The 6,036-nt window shown below is 35.8% G+C and overlaps 1 pseudogene; it reads left to right on the top strand.

Moving 5' to 3' along the window:
* Positions 1 to 341: 341 nt before the first annotated feature.
* On the top strand, positions 342 to 5,343 carry LOC107058303 (hyoscyamine 6-dioxygenase-like; annotated as a pseudogene).
* The last annotated feature ends 693 nt before the right edge of the window (positions 5,344 to 6,036 follow it).

Raw genomic sequence — 6,036 nt, 5'->3', positions numbered from 1 at the left:
TCATTACAGCTTGCCCTTATGTACCTTGTTAAGAGCTAGCCCCACCTTGTCTCGTATTCGCTATGCTCCATTGCCATCCCTAAAAGACACCAAATTTTCTTCATTCCTATGGAAAACCCCCAACATAGTTAGGTTGGGATAGATACCAACGATATATCTCCTGGTCCATAAGTATTTGATTTTCTAATAATTGGATTGCCAATCATTCTGTATCATTTATGAAACATTGGGTATGTTAAGGAAACTTTTCAAATACTTGGAGGATGTTATGTGAAATTCTTTTCCCTATAAATAGTCCTTCGTCTCATGTAGGAAAACAAACAAAAAGGGATTGGGAGTACTAACAACTTGAAGTTTGTTTCCTAGGTACACACATTCTATATAAAAAAAAATTTATGTCTATTTACTCAATTTCACTTCTTTTTATTTTAGTTAGATTCATTCACAGAATTAAGAAGAATATGGCAAACATCATTTCTAGTAAAGTAGAAGCACTTCCTTAAACTTATGTCTTACCAATGCATGGAAGGCCACTAGCTTCAGTTCCAATTGTCAAGGAAATTCCAGTCATTGATTTGGGTGAAGAACAAACTGTTGTCGCTCAACAACTTGTGAAAGCTTTGGAAGAATATGGATTTTTTCAGGTTCAAGATTATTTCATGCAAATACTAGTAGTAATATTTTGGCATAATTCACAAATGTGTCATTTAACTTGGCCTCAGACATCTATTCCCTCCAACTTTGAGTGTGCACACGTAGACACTTATACTTGTATAAAATTGACAAGTAGACACATGTGTTCTATATATGTGACAGATTACATGTAGGACACCACCATGTATAGCTAGGATGCAAATTGACACATAGGATGCCAACCGCCATGTAGGACGCATGTGTATACCTGTTCAATTTTGTGTAAGTTTGAGTGCCCACTTGTTCACTCAAAGCTGGAGGTCAGTTGAAGCCAAGTTAAACGGAATTTATGATCAACAAGATGAACTCAAACTGAAATACGATATAATGATGAAAAAGGTAACTAATCATGGGGTACCGGAAGATCTAATGGACGAGGCAATGGAAGTGTACGAAGAATTTTTCAATTTTCCAGTGGAAGAAAAAGAAAACTATGCGAATGCAGCGGAGACACTCTATACAAGCAATCCCAAGCATTATAATTCAAAGGAGCATAAATACTGGAAGGAAGTCTTGGAACACAACTGTAATATTGATGGACAAGATAAAAAAAAAAACATGGCCTAGTAACCCTCCAAAATATAGGTACCTATTATTTCACTTTTTTCCTTCTATGTATTATTATTAATTTCTTAGTAATTATGGCAACTTAGATGGGTTAAGGAGTAGTTTGGTAGCTGATTAGAACAATGTAGGCATTAGAAATATATGCATTAGTTATGAGAGAATCAATGTATTATTTTCTACAAGAGTTAGTTATGACTAGGAGGGTCATGGCGCCCAGCTCAGCTGGAAAGGCGTAACCTGATCTGAGAAGTGCTATTAAGCTCACTGACTAAGATTGAAATCTAAATCTAGTCTTCGAGACCTCATAACAAAAGAAAGTCGTGGACTGCATAAGACCCTATGGATATAGGGACGACTTTCTTGTGGTAGTAATTAAGAATGAGCAAGTAGGGGGTGGCAACTAAAGAGGTAACGAGATTGACCGTGACTTATTCATGTATTATTTATTCCACTATCTAAATAGTATAAAATTATACATAAATTTCCTCATAACTTACACATGTATTAGTCATGCGGATTTCTAAATTGCTAACAAAACACCTTATATTTTCATATGAAAGTTAAATATGAGAATGAACTTACAGGGAGGTTATTGGTGCATATTCATCTGAAGTAAGAAAGTTGAGCATGATCATCTTTGATTTGGTAAGGAAAGGACTAGGCTTGGAGGAAGGTACTTTGGCAAAGAACAGAAGCAGAAAATGATTGTCCATCACTTTCTAGTATGCCCAGATCCAAGTTCAACCTTGGGAATGGATGGACATTGTGATCCTAATCTCATAACCATTTACCAACAACAAGTATATGGCCTTCAAATACTGAAGAATGAGAAATGGATTGGTGTCACAACCTAGACCGTCGTGATTGGCACCCACACTAACACTCCGGTGGGAGAACCACTACTACAACCCAACCCAAGCAAATAATCTAAAAACTAAGGCATATAAGTCAATTACTAAGGAAAGACAATAGAGTTCCCATAAACTCTATCATAAGTTCAACAATAACTAAATACATGCGGAAGAATAAACCTAGAACCTGAAAGTCAATGTACCAAAACATTCTAACAATGAACCAAGTCTAAACAAGAAGGGATACGACCCCATACTAATGAACTAACTAAAACAAATGTCTAAGTCTGGAAATGGTGGACATAGATGAAAGAGAATTTTGTGGCAACCCGGAAGAATTGGTTCACCCTTGAATTCGAAGCGACGATCACTGATCTTTTAAGCGAGGTTTGTCAATTGCCGCTTAAAGATGCCCTGTACTCAACAAAAATAAGAGCAAGTGCAGAATTAGTACACAACCACAGTGTACTGTTAGGATCACACGGCTATCCAACTAGTGCAACATAAACAAGTCAAACAACATTATAATCACAGGCATATATATATCAAGATATACAATATTATCAACATTTACGAACAACGAACAACTTCACATTTTATGTCAAATCATTAATCCTCTCATGGAACCCAAACCCAAACAGTTAGCATGCCGGAACGTGGCAACCAATCCCATATTTATGCCGAAACGTGGCAACCGATCCCATTTTTATGCTGGAACGTGGCAACTGATCCAAGTTAGTTATGCCGGAACGTGGCAACCGATCTCATTTACACACCGCAAATCACAATCACAAGTATATCATCAAGATCATACATTTAAGTAATGATTTCATGGCATTCATCAATTATCCATCTCAATTACAATAAGTGTGATCAACATTGCAACATTCATACATATACAAGTATCATAATGAAGCAAGAACAAGCATACATCACACAATCATAGAATCACAAACATCACCTACCTCGAAATAAGCTTGAAACCCTAATAAATTTGATCCTTCCATTTATGAATTCGTTCCGCTTGTTCTTGGTCTACAAACAATCAATATAATACAGGAATCAATAAACAATCACTAATTACCAGGATTACTAATAATTCTATGAACCCTAGACCATACCCATGATCCCAATTATCCAATTTAGGGTTGTTTCCACCATAGAATCTATAACAAAACCCTCCACCATCAATATTCACCCATTCTATTACGTTCTGCGGATCGAAAAACAGATTCGGGGAGTGAAAAACTTACATTTAGCCTCAAGAATGGTGAAAGACGAGTAGGAGTCGCCTGGGGGTTGTTCCTTCGCTCAAAAATTCGAAAAGTGCATAATGAGGTCGTTTAGGGGTTCATTAACGACTTTAATTTGCGTCGGTCCCGCTACAGAGACCTTCACCCCGTTGTAGCATCCCTGCCAAAGCAACCAGAACCCCCGCCCCAGCGGCTTCCGCATAACAGTGAGATATTTGTCTTTCATCTATGATTTTGAGTCTTGTCGTATCCGCCACAACGACCATCATCCCGCTATGGCTGCCACGCTAGAGCAACACCTATCCCGCCAAAGAGGCCCAAACGGAACCAGAGAGCTAATTATAAGAATTTCAAAATCCCATTTCACAACACACCTCTAACCCACGACTCTCAGTAAATACCCTTTACGCTAGGATTGATTCCGGGAGTTCTACTTGCCCGAGTTCCATTCCTTAAAGTCGTACGGATTACTTAACGAGTTATCTAACTACTCATGTAATTAAAATCATAATTACTTCACCTGATTGTTACCAGATTTTCCTACACCTCAATGACTTTGATTTCGTCCAAATCTGGACAAGGTTGGGAAAATCCAAATACTACGAAAAAGTTTTTCGTCCCCAAATTTACCCCCATTGGCTTTTCTATATCGACGGCAATAGGTCGTTACAATTGGTGTGGAACCTCTACCTCATGCATTTGTTGTCAATTTCAGCCTCCCAATAATGGTAATATTTCTTTTAACTTTTATTTATGAATGATACATAGACGTGCATATCCTTTAATTTTACTTCAGCTGACATGTATTCCCTCCAACTTTTGGTGTGCTGTGTGCACAAATATACTCTAAAACTTGTAAAAATTAAACAAGTAGACTCATTAGACGTGTCCTACATGACATAATACACGTAGGACGCCACATAGCAAAATTTTCTTATATGATGCCATGTAGGACAAATGAGTTTATTTGTTCAATTTTATACAAGTTTAAATGTCTACTTGTGAACACCTAAAGTTAAAGGTAACAATTGTCAGCTGAAGCCAAGTTTAAGGTTATGTTTATGTATTATGCCTTTTATTTTATGATATAATACATAAACGTGACATATCATGTGACATATAAACAATAGATACACATGTCCTACTTGTATTATGCCACATAGAAATGTGTGTGTCTATTTGTTAACTTTATACAAGTTTAAGTGTCTACTTGTCCAAATCTAAAGTAGGAGGGCATAAATATCAGTTGATGCCAATTTAAAGAGCTTATTTATGTTTTATGCCTTTATTTAGTCAATTTTGTTTCATTTTATGTGTCCTTGTTAATTTGAATGAGTATGAAAGTTTAAATTAATTGTAAAACTGGTTTTGAATCTATATTTCTTAAACTAAAGGTATATATAAAATTGATATAGTACATAATGATGCCCTTTAAGTTGTCCTATCTGACATTAATTTCCTTTAATTTTGGGTATGCACATGTACACTTAAACATGTATAGAGTTGACCAAGTAAAGACACACATCCTACTTGCGTCCTACGTGACAATTTACATCCTATGTGTCATCCTATGTGGTGTCCTACGTGTATTATGCCATGTAGGCATGTGTCTCTACTTATTCAACTCTATATAAGTTTAAATGTCTACTTATATAAATACAGGTAATGACCAATGGGAAGTTGGAAAGTGTTGCACATCGAGCGGTGCCAAATACAACTCAAACATGTACATGCATTGGTACTTATTTTTCTCCAGCAAATATTGTCGTGCCTGCAAAATTATTTGTTGGTCTAGACAATCCTCCATTGTTTAAACCCTTCAAATGGGACACTGAATTTTTTCCACATTATGCCAACAAGAAATTAGTATACCACCCAGCATTGGAGGCCTTCAAAATCTATGCTTAGTCATTTGAATTTCTATCAAAATAAGAGTTTTTCATTAATTTACAATTCTTTTGTAATTTGTGACCTAAGTTTGAATCTAGCTGGTTATTCAATCTTGAATAAGAATCTTTTTGATTCTTGCCGATAAGATGATAAATTAAAACTTTTGAAACTTGTAACTATAAACATATCAAAACATTTGAATGGTTATGAAACTTTTATGACTTGTTATTTTTAATCTTCCAAAATATTTATATGACTAGAAGAACTTTTAAGACTTGTCTGTTTTGGTGCCAATAATGGAGGTATTTCTTTAACTTTATTTATTCCATTTTATGTGTCCTTATTAATTTGTTCTCCAGTGTCCATTATATTTATTTCCCATCCATCTCGAAAGTTGCAAACCAGCAAGTGTGTTCATCTTGGATTTTCAAGTATAGTTGACTTGCATCTAGGAAAGTACAGCAACATAATGAGATTTGTAATGATCTGACCCGGTCTTTATATGAATAGGTCAAGAGGGAAAGAAGTTAAGCCAGGAAACTTTGTAAGGGAAAAACTTTAAGTTGGGAAAGATGATCATATTTTGCCCGGGTTAGGATTGTTAATAATCCGGGTAAATTAATAGATCATTAGTGATTGATTGTTGTTTTTATTATTTGTTTTACACCAAGAACAAACCAAGATACTTCACAAGTGGAAAGCGCGGGTTATTTAGAGTTTCCAAGAAACTTGATTCTAAAAGTTTAAAGGGGGAGGGGGGGGGGGGGGGAAAATATTTTTTT

The sequence above is a fragment of the Solanum tuberosum genome, unplaced genomic scaffold (assembly GCF_000226075.1).
Source record: "Solanum tuberosum cultivar DM 1-3 516 R44 unplaced genomic scaffold, SolTub_3.0 scf00486, whole genome shotgun sequence".
NCBI lineage: Eukaryota > Viridiplantae > Streptophyta > Magnoliopsida > Solanales > Solanaceae > Solanum > Solanum tuberosum.
The sequence above is the reverse complement of the archived record's forward strand: the minus strand, read 5'-3'. Positions and strand labels throughout refer to the sequence as shown.